Raw genomic sequence first — 15,953 nt, 5'->3', positions numbered from 1 at the left:
CTGTCATTGAGGCTGTGTGGTGCTTATTTCTCCATCTTTCTGCCTGGCCCAAGATCTGGTTTCTTTTCATCTTCACTGCACATCCCTTCAACCCACAGATTTGCTGAGTGTACAATAACTGCACAGAGTATTTCTCATGGTTCTGTGACTCTAATCAGGGGATAAGTTGTTATTCACTCATCTGAAACCAGAAGGTTTAAGCTTATTCTGAAGCAATTCCTACTTTTAGACACCAAGCTTACTCCAGTTCTTTAATCTGATGTATCTACTGCTGCCTAATGTAATTTTCTTTCTCCTCTATTAGCCATTTATTTTTCTGAGGGAGAAGTCCCATTCTTCTGTGTCAGACCAAAGAAACATTTTGGAGAGAGGATCCATCTGGTCAGTAAAGCCCAGTTGTTCCTATAAATTTACTTAAGAAGTTTGATAAAATATTAAATCCTATACTCTTAGCCACATAAACCTCTAATTTCAGTACATGTAAACTTGAAGTGCAAGTGTGCTGCATTTGTTTTTTGCAACACACACACGAAATAACATATTTCTGTGTATTTATGAAGTGGTTTGTATTGCTTGTGGGAAAGGGCCAAGTGAGGTGCCAAACAACTCTGCAGAAGAGTGACCCTTTCTGTAGTTTTCTTCTGCCATTCATATCAGAAGGGTGGCCTCTTACATTGTGATAGAAATGAGGCAGGTGGTGACCTATTTTTCATTCCAAGTGAATATAAATAGTGAAGGGGGGGGGAAGTGTGGTGTATACAGAGCTCTTTGATTTATGCAACCATATTGTGGAGCCTGTTATAGTGAAGTCGGATACAGAAATCTTCTGTTCCCTAAACCACAGGGAAATTTGCTTTTGGAGAACTTGCAGGGTTTCTCCTTTTCATGTAAATCACCCCCCTGGTTACAGTTAGGGTTTGACCCCTTTCTCTTTATTAAACACATTAGGAATACCATAAACACACACCTGGATGTTCCACCTGTTGGAGTGACACTCAATAGGCTGCTTCCCGTTAAATGCAGAATTTTTAGTTTCCAAGAACAAAACTGAAGAGTCAAAGGTCTTTGCTTTCTTGTAACACACTGCATACCCTCTCAGAAAGTTTCATATTAATTCCTGAGCGCTTTGGTACTGAGAATTCCAGCTTCAAATTTGAGCTAAAACAGGCAACAAAAGTCAAGACGTAATTGGATTTGAGGAGGCTCTTAGGTAGCTGTGAATTAACAGCCTTACAGTAGGGATTGTTTAGCATCTGAACTTAATAGAGTCCTTACCTCCTGCCTGGCTTTCTCACATTTGCAAGACAACATTGATAAAGACCTTTCCAGACAATAAAACCCTGGCATCACACCAGCTCCTCTTTTCCTTGATACAAAGAGTATTTTGGACAATATGTCACTGTGTCTGGCACCAGCTCTGCTCCTAGGAAATTACTCCAGACTGTCTGTCTGTAGCAGGTTAACATTCTGTCTGACAAAAGGAGCTAATTTACCCTTCATTCAAAATCAGAAGTGGAGATTCAGAGAAACTTCAGCTGACTATAACTAGATCCTCACACTGAACTATTTTTCTGATAGAAAAAAGTCATGTGCCTTTGAGTCACTTCCAGGAATGAATACCCCTTAATTCTGGGGCAGTTAAGTAATTAGGTCTATTAAACCTTTTTAGTGACCTAATGCTTTTAGCATTGAAGTTATGCTCAGTGATTCAAGTTTCTTTACTAAGCACAGCCATCCTCCAGTGAATGATTGCACCTTTATAAGAGCAATCCATAGATGCTACAAATTAGAGCCAGCCCTGCCAATACAGGTTGCAAAGAAGCACAGCTGTTACTGGCATAGAACTTCCACATTCCACTCCATTTACTCTTTTGGCAAATCCCAATTACTTTATGGAAGCAAGAACCAAAAGTTTTCCTTTTCCTTGCCTATGTAAAGGTCAACTTCTGTAGGTGAGTAGTCCAGAAAAAGAAAAAAAAAAATCAGGAAAAGCAGATGTATGTAATTAAGGAAACATGGGCTTGCTCTGGATTTATCAGTTCTCTTACTGTTCTCATATAGTTCCTGAACACTTTGATCAGGTTGCTGCAGAGGAATCTGACAGGAATTTTATTTCCAGATAAGATGGAATGGAAGCAATGCTTTCCCCTGTGTCATCATTTTAGCCAGAGTAACTACTCCTGACACTGCTCTTGTGCAATATCTGTCTGTGGGGGAGTTCCAGTGACTAAGGCAGTAATTGTAAGTATTCCAAGTGCTCAAGAGAGCAACTCAGGTAGTATATTGGTAATACCTAGTTTAGCATCAGCTCAGAGAGACAGTGCTACCTATTTCATGTAGGCAATTTGTTTGCTTCCTCTTTTCCTGGGTGCAGAGTTTAATTTGAGTGAAAGCAATTTTAGGTGATCTCTTGCCTCTCTCTCCAGCCGTGTAGTTGGCATTAGCAAAGTGACTGCCTTGACCTGGTGGAGACTTCTTGGATAAAGCTTAATACTTCTTTAAAAACAGATTGTTAATGCATTGCTCAAGCTAACAGGAGTGCTAAGAATGCATATAGTTTAGATGAAACCTGCTCTGGCTTGGATTTTGTTGTTGCTTTATCCTATACCCATTGTACTCACACAGCTAGGGTATTTTAAGTTTTAATTTGAAACTATTTCCTTATTCTAGCTTGCAATAGCCAGTGTGATGAAAAATAGATCAGTCTGAATTTGGGAAACAGGTCAATAAATACATGCCAGTTTGACCTCTATGTTATGTTTTTTTTAAAAATCAGCCTAAGTAATCTAAATGTACCCTTCAATAAGTGGCAAAAAGAGAGGAAAGCAATAAGGTGTTGTGATATTATGAAATGGAGAAGCCCACTTCCATGGAAGATTTATGTGGAGCAGTATATGCCAGCACTTAACAGCATGTGTCAAGTTCCTGGGGGTTGATGACAAGGTAAGTTTAATTTTGCTAAAGAGGGGGCTCAGCTCTCAGTGACTTGGCCATCCCTGATGCAGAGAAAACTCTGTCAGTGAAGCAAATAATTTTTTTCTACTTCCTTTTCCATGTGTTCCCTCCTCTTCTCCACCCATACATGATTCTCAAAGCAAATCCTTCATGTCTGAAAAGCATCCAAACTTTTCCCCTCAGTTCCTTAGGGGAAGAACTGTACTGAAACAACAGGAAAGATACTTTTCCTTGCTGGGAAACAAAGTCAAGGATCAATGCAAAGAGCAATATTGAAAGATGAGAGCAAAAAGGGAAATTAGCAAAGTTCAGTAGATCAAAGCATCACAACATAAGTGCATAGATGAGTCTTGGTGTTCTGACCTCTGCTGCTGGGATATTTGATTGTGTTCAATACCTGATAGAAAAAAAGAGTCCAAAAACCACAGAAGCTGAAGCACATGAAGAGGAATTTCCTTGTTCAGTGAGGATGGAAGTTGTGCCATGGGAGCCTGCCCTACTCAAGACAGAAGCACCATCTTTAAGAGAACCAGCAATGAGCATTTGTTTTAAGGAGCTCTGTCAAAGCTATGGACTATTGTGGCTCTCGTGACCAGCAAGAGAAAAGCAATGGAAAAGTTGTGTATGGCAAGTTTGTAAATGGAAAACAAATGGAAGGGAAATGAAAAGATTTTCCAGCAGTGTTTGATGGTCCCAGCCCACATGATGGATATAAGCAAACTTCTGGCATTTTGCTCATGACATTTTACTGTGTTCCCTATTGTTTGCAGATCCCTTGGACTTTTTTCCCTTTCCCATCCCTCAGTGTGGATATATTATGTTCAAAAGGCTTAGATATAAAGTCCAGTGAAATTACAGAAGCAGAAATATGCACTAATCATAAAAACAAACTTACTATGGTATCTAAGTTTACATTACTTCTACTTGTTTTAGATAACAAACCATTTTGTTTCCTTTGTACTTTTCTGTGTATTACCCATCTTATTTTGAAGTTGGGTAATAGGAGTTCTGCTTCCTTCCTTCAAGAACTTGGGAAGAAACATGGCAATATCTTCCAAATAAAAATTTCTCAATTTTTGCTGAGCACTGCAGCACAGAAAAGAGTTTTGATGCTATCAGGATACTGCAGGTTTAATTCAGCCTCAAGCTTGTGGTGAATGGAACAGAAGTTTTCATACCTAATCTTCTATTGCAGACCATCAATATCAATAAAACCTGGGTTAGAACTGTATCACTGCAGGGACTGAATCCAGTGTGGGGACAGTGAGAAAACATTTTAAAATGGTATTCAATCCAAAGTTAAGTTTACCAGTGCAGCCAATAAGGCCAGCAATGTTTGGTGACTGCAATGCCATGTAAATTCTGGCCCCAGATTACCAGTCAGCTCTTTTCCCAGTAAACTACAACTGTACATGCATCCTGTCCACTGGAGATTTTTAAGTGCTTTAATTTCCTGGAGCTATTTCCAAATCTTAAGAGACCACAGAGAGAACTCCCTTAAAAGGGTAAGGAAAGCCACTGCTCTTACCAGCTAGAAGAGTTTCCCCAGTCAGATTGTCCTTCTGTTGGGAGCTTGGCTGAAGAAAGAGTGAGAAAAATGTTTTGGACTACATCCTGAAGCCCACAAGTCCCATGGACAATTATTACCAGAGGTGAGAATTTCCTGCAAAGACTTTTATTATCAGTTCCAGTCACTTGCAAGACAGTCAGTTGTAGATGACATTAAAAGGAATGTCCTCAGGGTTTAGGAAACTGTAATTGAATTGCAGTTTAATAGTGAACATTTTGGTAGAATGTGTTGGTAACTTCACCCATCCTAAACTTCAGTTAATTTCAAAATAAGTTTTAATGCTTCTATCTGCTTGTAGTGGCTTTCTGGTCTGCATGCAAGAAGGGCATAGATGTTCATTCTGAGATTGCTTAGCAAGGTTCTCACATGATAACTAAGACTATTTTTATTAGATTCTCTATTACTCAAAGACATAAAGATCACAGATTATCATTTTCCCTAAGCTTTTAGACTGGAAGCACATTTTCTCCCAGTTCCAGTTTTTATGGGTAACTGCTCATAGTTACTGCAAAAACAGCTACATCACACAAGTTTTGCCTTCTTTTTCTCATTAAAACTCTCCTGGATGCAGAATCAGTTTGGAGAGGGAAAGTCAACAAATCACAGTCTTATTCTTTTGCTGGCCTGCAAAAGGATGGAAACCTGAGGTAGAAAAGCCTTACCAGGGTGGCCACTGTCAGCTGGTGGCAGACTTTTATAAAATAACACTTCTCCCCAGCACTGCAAAGCATTCAAGACATTTGCCTTTTGTTTATAGCTCTTCCCATAAATGCTAATAGTCTGAAGTAGCTTGGGAGACACAGAGTACTTCAGTGGAAACCTTCAAAGGGTGATAGCAGGAGCACAGCTGCACACAGGCAGCCTTGTTTGGAATTGTTTCCCTCTTTGCTTTTCAGTGCTTGAGCCCCTTCCAGACAATGTTCTTTAAAGAGGATTTGAATACAGTCTGCACAGCACAGCAGGCAGAGAGACAAATCTCTTAACTCTGCTGCTCTTCCCCAGGTTGCAATTGTCACAGTTCAGTACAGGGTTAATTATACTGGATTTCATTAGCAGATTTGGGCCATGTTTACAGTTATTTTAGAATCAGTTCTATTTGCTGTCAACTTCCCCAATTTGCATTTCATGCTTATACATCCTTTATACTATGGAAAACATATTAGTGCTTTCCTTTTAATTATATGAATTTTAATATAAATTTTAATTATATAAATTTTGTTATTCGAGTTTTATGGCACCTCTGATATGATCATCTAAAAACGTTTTGTAAACACCACTATGCTTCATTAAGCCTGTTGGGCTGTTTACAATTAATTTGACAGATGAATAAACTGGGATTCAGAATACTCATGTCATTTTGATAAAAATCCTCCTAAGAAGTGAGGATTTGGGAACAGAACCCAAATTCTTGCTCAGGTTTCTGCCCAGAAATACCCCTGTATAATGCCAGCCTGAGGCAATGATGAGAGGTTCAACATGGATCATGTTCAATGCCATTGGTTTTTAACATGAAATCCCTGCCACTGAAAGTCAAGCATGAAAATTCTTTTTCATGAGAGAAGCAGCTATAATAAACCACTTGCTTGTTACTTAATAAAACATTTAAATCAACAAGAGTATAGTGTCTTCATAGGAAGTGCTTATATCAACTCCAACTCAAGACAGCTTTTGATACTCTGGCAGCTTTGCTTTCAGTATATTGATCTTAAATCTTTATTTACTAAAATATTCTCCCCATTTCTAGTCATATATTCACATTCACAATTCAATGATATGACCATTTTGTTGAAAAAAAAAAAAAATAGAAGTAAAAGTACATTTTTGGCATTACCAACAATGTCATTTTAGCACAGCCCCCCTGTCTATCACTAGGGTTTTGAGTTTAGAGATGTTCAACATCCAAATCAAACTGAATTTAATTTAGACATCTAACTCCCTCAGGCCTGTTGAGAAAATGTCAGCCTAAAATAGCATGTGCTCGAGTACAACCAAGCAGAAAGGCACTTCTGCTGTATATATTTGTATGCACAAACAAATGTCACTGAGTATATTGGAACAGCAACCAAGCCCTTCTGCACAGAGCTGAGCTGCCACTCACAGAATGAAGATAAGGAGGAGGGAGGTGCAGGAATAATGCTGCCTTCTGCTGCACAGCACCACCAGAACATCTGAGAAAAAGTTCCTTAGCTTTACCAGGTACTGAGTAGTGAGGATAGGAAATATTAAAACAACAACCACTGGGGTACCAGTTACAGACTGGCCCAAATGCCAAGGGTTTAGCAAGTGAGCTAATGCCCTAAACAAGACTAAAAATATTGAGTAATTTAGGAGTCAAGAACAAGACTTCATGCTACTCAGTCCCAGGAACACAGAAAGCAATAGCAAGTCCATTATTTGCTTTTCACCAGGACCAAGGGAAATGTTTCTTAGCCTCATTTTCAGTTAGAAGAATAAGCTCTCAGGTGTACATGCACAAATCATTTGGTTTTGCTTGTAATTTAGCAAACAAAGTGCAGAAGTTACATGTACCTCTTTCAAAGTGTACAAGATCAGTCATTAGGAATCTGCTGCCTTAAACCTTCCCTGGAAGGCAACAGAAAGCTTATCAGAAGTGTGCTGAAATGTAAATAAAGCATTTAGCACAGCAGAGAAAAAAAAAAAAACACATCACCACCACAATTGGAAGAGCACAGAGACAGCAGAGCAGAAAGGAAAAGCCCTGAAGCACAATTTTTAATGGGGAAATTGTTGAGGGAAAACCCAAAGTACTTAAATTGGAAACATTGCTGATTCTATCACTTCACAGAGAGAAATCAATAGCTGGGGTTTTTTTCATCCTGAGCTCACTCTAGAGAAGCAGGACTAAAAGGAGTTCTGCATTATAACCTTGAACTAATTAAATAATTTATTTCTCTAAGAATTTCTGAATATTTATGCTTAGCTTTTTCCTCTGGTTGTTTATTTATAGAGTTATTATTGAAAGTTAAACCCGTGGGCTTCCCTTTTTTCAATTGAAATAGGTAGTTTATACTGAAGAACAGCAAATTGCTTCATTTTTCACACTTAAAGAGCTTCAAGGTTTCAGATTCCTAGCAGTGCTGGTAGTAAACAACATTTTAATTACTACTTCAAGTATAAATTTTCAATGCAATTCAAATTCAAGAAAACTCAAATAATTCAAAGTAAAATTAGAAACCAGATGACTGGAATATTCTTTTACTACAAGTTTGTTGAAAAATGTATTTGGAAAAAACTTATTTCAGCATTAAAGATGTATTCTGTGAGATCTTAGAAAACTGCTAAAAGAGGCATTTTTATAGCATTGAAAGAACTGCATTTAGCTTTTGTTTAGGGGGCTGGGAGATAGGTCCAGAATTGTTTCAAGGGAGCTGAAGGCAATATGGAAGATAAAGCTATAAAACTTTGGATTCTTCTTGTCTGTCTCTTACAGCCTCAAAACAAAACCCACAATCATTTCAACAGCACACCCATCTTTGCTTGCTCACAGTTCACCAGTGACAGTATCTACATCGTGGTTTGGGGTTTTTTTTTCCTGTATTTCTATACAATACTATAATTTTCTACTCAGCTTACCATGAACACCAATAAGGAAAAACACAGCTAAGAAGTTGGTCTTTTTCCTCCCACCAAATCAGTTAAATCACAGACCTGGTACTGCCATGAGGTGTTAAGAATTCTATTTGCAGTACCTCAGTACCAGTTTGGGTCTGTTTTGCAGTCTGATGGGTTGGGGAAAGCAGAAGGCAAGGGGTAACCTCAGGATCACAGTGGCATGGACAAGAGGAAGCTCTTGAATTTGCATTGTGCAGATTTTCCCTGTCCTAGGAGAGCACTTCCATGGTGGAAAACCTTCCCAACTACACATTTGCTCTGGGAGCCTCAATTTGCTTCTTTTATTCTTGCTCATCAACACCTTAGTTGCACTTTTCCACCTCCTGTATTTTGCAAATATTGGCACAGGGAATCCCCAGGCTTTACAGGCAAAACCTCTGACAAATGCATTTGGATTACATTTTAAGGAAATAATCACAGTCCCAGACTATAACTCCAGGAAGACAGTGGCTCCCTGCTCTGCTTGGAAGGCTTTGGATGAGGCAGTTTGCAAAAGCAAGTTGGCAGAAACACAGGAAAGTATTATCTATCCTAGTGAAATCCCAGAAAGTAAAACATTGTAAACATTTTTTTCTTTTTTTTTTTTTTTAATGGCTCCCTCGTGCTGAAATAAATTCAGATGGCAGCACCTGATGTTATCTTGCACATAGAGTTTAGGTACCCACATCCTGTCTTATCTAAGAGCATCTTCAGAATAGGGCACATTCTGATTTTGTAACAAGTCACATTCATTTTCATCTACTTAATTAACAAAAACTGAAGTTAATTAATTACCTTTTGTAACAACTGCTGTTTTTTGTGTAAGAGTTTATATTTTTTCCTCGCTTCTCTGGCCACAAGTTCTTAAACATTTTGCTCACTGCTTCTCTCACCAAAACCCAACTGTGTTGCTGAAAGAAGGGCCAGGAATTCCAATGGCTTCACACAGGGATCTTAGCCCAGAAGTAACCAAGACAGAGAGACGCCTGGAAGTGACAGGATGGGTACAAGGGCACAGAAATCCAGCAGACATGAAACCTAAGCAGGTACAACCATGTACCTGCAATGAGTTGGCAAAGATGGGAAGATGCTTTTCAGAAGAGGAATTTAGACCCTGGCAGATCTTCCTCTGGCTGACTCTTTGTCATGAGCCAAGGTTCTTCATCTCAGTAACAGGGACTTGGCTCATGCAAATCATCCACAGAACCAGGGAAGTGCAAAACCAAGCAGTGAGGATGAATCCTTATTTGTCATCATTGCTGCTGCCTGACACTGCTGGAGAATCTGACACTGGCATCTGGGCTTGGGAACTCATGGAAAAAATGACACTTCTCAGCTCTGCCACGTAATATAAACCTGGATTTAACTTGTCAGCACTTCTGAAAACGTTGCTGTGGTAGGAGGCAGGTACTCTCCTTCATAGGAGACACTGAACTTGATCACAAATTCTGCTGACTTCCCTGCTGGGTATCCTGGCACCAGTGACAACATCAGCAAACAGGACCAAGAGGAACCAGGTTCCTTGGATCCAGAACACTATTATGGTTTAAGTAGAAACTTACCCATTACCTGCTTCAGCCTAAGCTGGCACCCATGTCTGTGAGCTGTAGAAGCTGAAGAACTTTAACACATCTCCCTCTGCTGCCCTTGATAGAGTGCTAGCTAATTGTTGGCAGATAACTGGGGGCAATAAACTCCTCAAGTGACAGAGCTTATCTGTCAGAGCCCTCCTACACTCCTCAGGTTTTGGCTGGTGCTTCACAGGCACTGATGATGGGAAGTTCCTCCCCTCTGCTCTTGCCAGCAGGAAGTGTTTTATTTATGCTATCACAAAAGATTTGCTCTGCTTCAGGACAAAGGAGGAGGGGTTGACACTGCTTGCTTTCCAAAAATATGTATTTTTTTTTTTCAGTTTAATTCCTCTGAAAACAAGTCCTAAAAGGGACTCACCAGGTTGCATTGCTAAGGGTCTCTAGCACACAGCTCGTGTCCAGCACACTGTTCATGGAATGATGTGGGATCAGGGCCCAACCTCCATTCTCTGCAGTTCACACCATAGTCAAAGAATTGCTAAGAAATCTGCTTTTTTTTCTCTCCTCAGCTAAAAGGCATTTGGTTCCAGGATCAGAAAGCCATCAGTATATTGGAAGGCCAATTGTCAGCAACTGCTCTACATAAACCAATTTTAATTTAACAACTCAGTGGAATTATTTTAATGAGCATGTCCTTTGTAACTCCACAGAAAAGGGAAAACTAATACAATTATTCCAGAACACTATGTTTTACCTTATGTTCTGACAGAATTATATCCCTTAGGAATGCCAGCAAAACCAGTTTTACTTCTCTTTTTTATTTTCCCTGGTTTTAATGTACAGCTAAAATGAATTCCCATGCTTGAAATGAGATTAATCTATTTTTAACTGCAAGTAAGCAAAACCTTATTTGGTGTCACATAAAATAAACAGCACATCTCCAATTTAGATTTTATAACACCAGCTCAACCCATTGCTCTGGTATTTACTCTTAACTGAACCATGGTGCAAAATAGGATGTGCAGTCAGCTATTAAAGAACAATTGGGCTGTGTTACATTTCCCTTTAAGGAGTATAAAGGAAATATTAAGGAAATAAAGAAATTAGCTTGCTAATCCTCCCCTCTTTGGGAAGCTCAGTATTCAAAGGAACAATTCCTTGTTACAAACATTTCTTTAAAAAGAAAAAAAAAAAAAGATAGCTTGTTTAATTTTATCAAAGTGCAGTATTTTGCTTGATTTCAGAAGCATCTACAGCAGTCTAATAGGCATTATGGCTCACTTCATTATTTTCAAAAGAATAAACAACATAATTTAAATTTTTTTCCCCCACACTACCTTGCTCAGAAGCTCATCTTTTCCTTATGCAGGAAAATTCTACTATTACAGACAGCAATGTGCTGTTCCTGGGCTAAAGGGAAGAAATTTATGAAACTTGACCAATTTTAAAGGAAGATTTTTCAGTGAGATTTGCACCAAGCATCCCTTTGGAAGAACCAGTCTGATGCTGAGTAGCAACACCTGACAAACAAAGTCAAAACTTTGAAATCTAAACCCAAGCACCAAAATTTGCCTGATTCAGGAGTGAGAAAAGGAGGCCAGGAGTCTCCTGGCATGGGCTGTTTATTCTGACTGAAATTCTGCTTCAGAACAGCAGTTGCAAGGGTAGTTTCCAGCATAGCTTTTTGGAAACCATTTCAGTAAAAAAGCTTTTCCAGATGTAACTTTCAGGGTGCCAAATGGTCTGGCTCTTCAGAATAAAAAGCAAATTGGAAGTTGGTGCTTTAGCAGTAAGCAGCTTTAATCAATACTCAGCTCAAAGAACCTGCCTGCCCTGCACAATTCTAATGGTCCACAGGGGTTAATTTGGAGAGAGATACAAAAATGGGACAAAGCTTTCTTTCCCCGAATGCCCCAAGTTCTTCTTCTTCCCTTTTTTATATAAAAATTAGAAGAATTTCTATTGAGACTTCAGAAAATGGATTTCATGACCATAATACATAAAAAAAACCCACTAATGCTGTTTGTTATTTATAATTATTCTCTCACACAAGGATAAATAAGCAGCTATCCAACCAATGAAATCATTTACCATTCAAGAAGATGGAATATTATGGAATAAATTCTGCAAAGATACAATTTACCTATCAGAAAAACATCTTAATAAGGTTGTTTGTTCTTAGGTTATAGGAATTCTAAACTTTTAAGTCTTCCCCCTTCAAAGAAATACTATGGCTAGCAAAGAACCATGTTTATGGACTACAATTATCTGAAGCTGTTTCATCTTGTGGATCATTCTATTATTATTATTATTATTATTATTATTATTATTATTATTATTGTTAGATTGTTCTATTCCATTACTTTATGTCAACTGGGAGGCATCTGGGCTGTGTTTAGGGTCCCACTTCCTGCTGCTGAATTAGAGGAGCAGCTTAAAATACCAAATTGCAAAAGTTACAGATTTTCAATCTCCTCACCTCCTTCAGGCTGTTTTATTAGAGGAGACAGGGAGGGAGAGATGCACATTCTCTGCTGTCCAGTTGCATGTTTTTATTCCAGACTTTTTCTCTTGCTCCTGCTTTTCTCCTGGTCCAAACCACTGCAAGATACTTGATTGTGTTATACCATGCAGTTAGATGATGAAAAACTATCTCATTTTTTTATTGCCAGCTCTCAGAAGTTCATGTCCATCTCTCAGTTACTGCCATTCAGGGTTTGTGGAGGTACTTGCACGTAATTTATTTTGAATATACTGAGTGTTGAAATTAAATCCTGACATTTAAGAGCTTGTAGGCTGAGAGCACTCAGGTTTCCTCCCACAACAGGAACAACAGGAAGGATATCGAGGTCCTGGAGCAGGTCCAAAGGAGGGCAACCAGGCTGGTGAAGGGACTCGAGCATAGACCCTACGAGGAGAGGCTGAGAGAACTGGGGTTGTTCAGCCTGGAGAAGAGGCGGCTCAGGGGAGACCTCATCGCTCTCTACAACTCCCTGAAAGGAGGGTGTAGCCAGGTGGGGGTTGGGCTCTTTTACCAAACGACTTTCAACAAGACAAGAGGGCATGGACTTAAGTTGTGCCAGGGGAAGTTTAGGTTAGATATTAGAAAGAATTTCTTTACGGAAAGAGTGATCCGTCATTGGAATGGGCTGCCCACTGAAGCAGTGGATTCTCCGTCCCTGGAGATATTTAAAAAAAGACTGGATGTGGCACTCAGTGCCATGGTCTAGCAACCGCAACGGTGGTTCAAGGGTTGGACTCGATGATCTCTGAGGTCCCTTCCAACCCAGCCAATTCTATGATTCTATGAAAATCTACCTTTGAATGAAGCATCACTGGCATCTGAAAGCTGGATCTCTGAGCATTTAAGTTTGTGCCTACCAGATACCAGCAAAATTAACCAGCAAAATTAAAGATTGATACTTTATAGTGTTGCATTCAAAACCAACCATATTTAAAATCAAATTCTTAAAGTATTTCCTTCAAATTAGGATGAACCAGGCTCTGGATAAATAGCAGCCCATTACCTTGTCTATGATTCTAATACCCAGCACATGCTGCATGTAACAGGAAAGGAGCACAGAAGTTAAAATAAATAATCTTCTCATTCTCCCAAGAACAAACCATGGACCTGAGAACATTTGTTTTATTTTCTACCTGCATGAGTTGATTTTGAAAGGTATATTTTTTTCCTAGTCTTGATTTTCAGATTTAATAAACAGGATCTTAAGACACTGACCCTCAAAACCAGTTCTCACCCCTCACCTGCCCAAGGACTGGATTAACTGGGGTCACAATATTATTCTCATTCTTTAGCTTGCATAAAATTACCATGATAAATGAGGGAAAAGCAAAACATCAGCTTACAGGTTCAAGGGTAATAAAAAACAACCACCATGGTAGTATGTAATATTATAGCTTACTTATTTTCAGGCTGTTCTTCACTGGCTTTGCTTGATGGTCCAAGGATTTGAGTAATCGTTTTAAAAAAATCCTAATGTAAATTTTCAGGGCTTTGTTGCAAGAGCAAATCCCTTTGCCTGGAACAAAATACATCGTTTCAATCCAGCACTCCCCAAACCCCTTTGCTGAACAGCCCCTGAGCTGTATTATCAATGATAGTAAAGTAACAATGAGCATTTATGTCAACATTCACCACTGTACAGTCCAAGCCATCCACAATAAATACATTTTACTTCAGAGTAAAGTGACAGCAAAGAGTTACTTTAACCACACTCTCACCTTAATGCCCAGCTCCAGAGGCAAAGCTTTTATGAAAGCTGAGACATTTAATTAACCATATCCTTATTTTGTCTGAATCAGGCTAACTGGATGCTCAGAGTAACATTATTTTTCAATACATCTATCTATACCAGTGGAAAAGAGATGCATTGGAGTTCTCTCCTTTATGAGTTTACTTCAGCATGTCTAAGAAATGTGTATCATTCCATTTTATGTTGTACTCCCTTTATTTACAAACCCCATTTGGCACCCACAATATAAAAAAGATTGATAGCAATTAAGAAACTGCTGACGTATTTAGAGGTTGTTTTTTAATTAGCTTTTTTTCTTGGCTGAGCATCTTTTTGCATGGTTACAATCTATGTTCCTTTGCACTTCTCAGAGCTATTTAGGCACCAGTGTCACACAAATCCCTGATGGAAAAGCCAGATGAGTCAAACTCTTGGAAAGTTCCCAGGGCAGCAGTTCAGAGTGCTAACTCCTAAATGTCAGATGTGTCACTGATTTAACAGCCATTGCCTACAGAGATTTGATTATGTGCCACCATCACCCTTCTGATTAACCAAAGCAGCAAGTGAAAAAAAAAGAATATGTTCAGTTTTATTCCTCACTGATAGGAAGAAAAAAACCCCAGTGATTCTCTTGGTTAACTCCTCTGCTAAAGTGATAACAACAAATAGTGACAGAGATGGTCATAGGGTACCTCACTGTCTTCCCAGGATGATGCAATGATATTGACTGAAAGTAAAGCCAAAATAATGAGAGAAATCAACCAACAGAAAGCAGCAATTTCCAGCTATAAAGAGAATTTGCCTTTTCACAGAGTTTCATGAAACCACTGGGAGTCTTGGAGGCACCCTCTCTCTGCACCATAAAATTAAAATGGCAAACAAGGTTGACCTGATGATAAACTATAATCTACATCTCCCATCTCCCTGCTTGTTTTTCAGGGTTATAAAATAGCTGAAAAAAAGAAAAAAATCAATTAAGATAGATCAACACACTAACATCACCCCACCACGGGTCTCATTCTGACTGTTGCCCCAAAGCACATCACCACCATCAGGAAACAAGGCCAGCAGGACAGGCTTCTCATTCTCAACCAAGATGAAGGAATTGGTTCCTTTTCTCCTGGCCATACTAAAGAACCCATGTCTCATCTTTGCATGAAAGCAATTTTGCAAATTCCACCTAGGATTCAGGTTCAGCATCTACCAACTCCTCCTCACCTGAACAAAAGGGTCTGTAGTTGAACCAGATGGGTTAGATTTGTACACAGCAGCTTCACACTCTGGCTTGGAAATTAAAACCAATTCTAGTGGTTTGTGATTTCCCAAGAGCTGGACACATCATCTTTTCAAACCCAGATTTTTTCCTAGCTGAAAAAACTTTTCCTTGTTTTTTGGGCACATTGCCTGTTATTTTGCTTGCATTTAGTTGCAGGGATGTATCAGAAAGAAAGGATTTTACTGCTGAAACTATTTAAATTTGGGGTATGAATAAACACCCTTTCCTTCCCATTTAATTTTAAACATTCCTTTCTAGCTTGTAACATTCCCATTGCATCTTTAAAACATTATCACAAGTGACAAGTGTGTCAATGCCAAGACAATGAAAATAAATCTTAAAAAGGGTATTAAAATATCAACCCACTGAGAGTGCCATTCCTTGCTAGTCAGAAACACTTGGAATTTCAGAGAAATGAGGTCTTAACCACTTGAGAGTTTAAACAGCAACACCACTTAATATAGTGGATGAAGGCTGGAAATGTTGCTCTGACAGAGGCCAGTTTCAGTGGAAACTATTTAGTTGGTCATTCAGAATATGCTGTGATTTAGAAAGCAGCTTCACATACTTTTTTTCCCTGCTTTGGAAGAACAGAAGAGCCATGTGGTTTTTTCCTTAGTGAATTAAAAATTCTCAGTCTTTTATACAAAACCCCATTGTGACTCATTTCTTCACTCAACAGAAAACTGGGCTAAAGATGCAACATCTTCATTACAAACCAAGTATATAAATAAAGAGAAAAATCAAACTTCACA

Source organism: Calypte anna, chromosome 10 (assembly GCF_003957555.1).
Source record: "Calypte anna isolate BGI_N300 chromosome 10, bCalAnn1_v1.p, whole genome shotgun sequence".
NCBI lineage: Eukaryota > Metazoa > Chordata > Aves > Apodiformes > Trochilidae > Calypte > Calypte anna.
Note: the sequence above shows the minus strand (reverse complement) of the source record.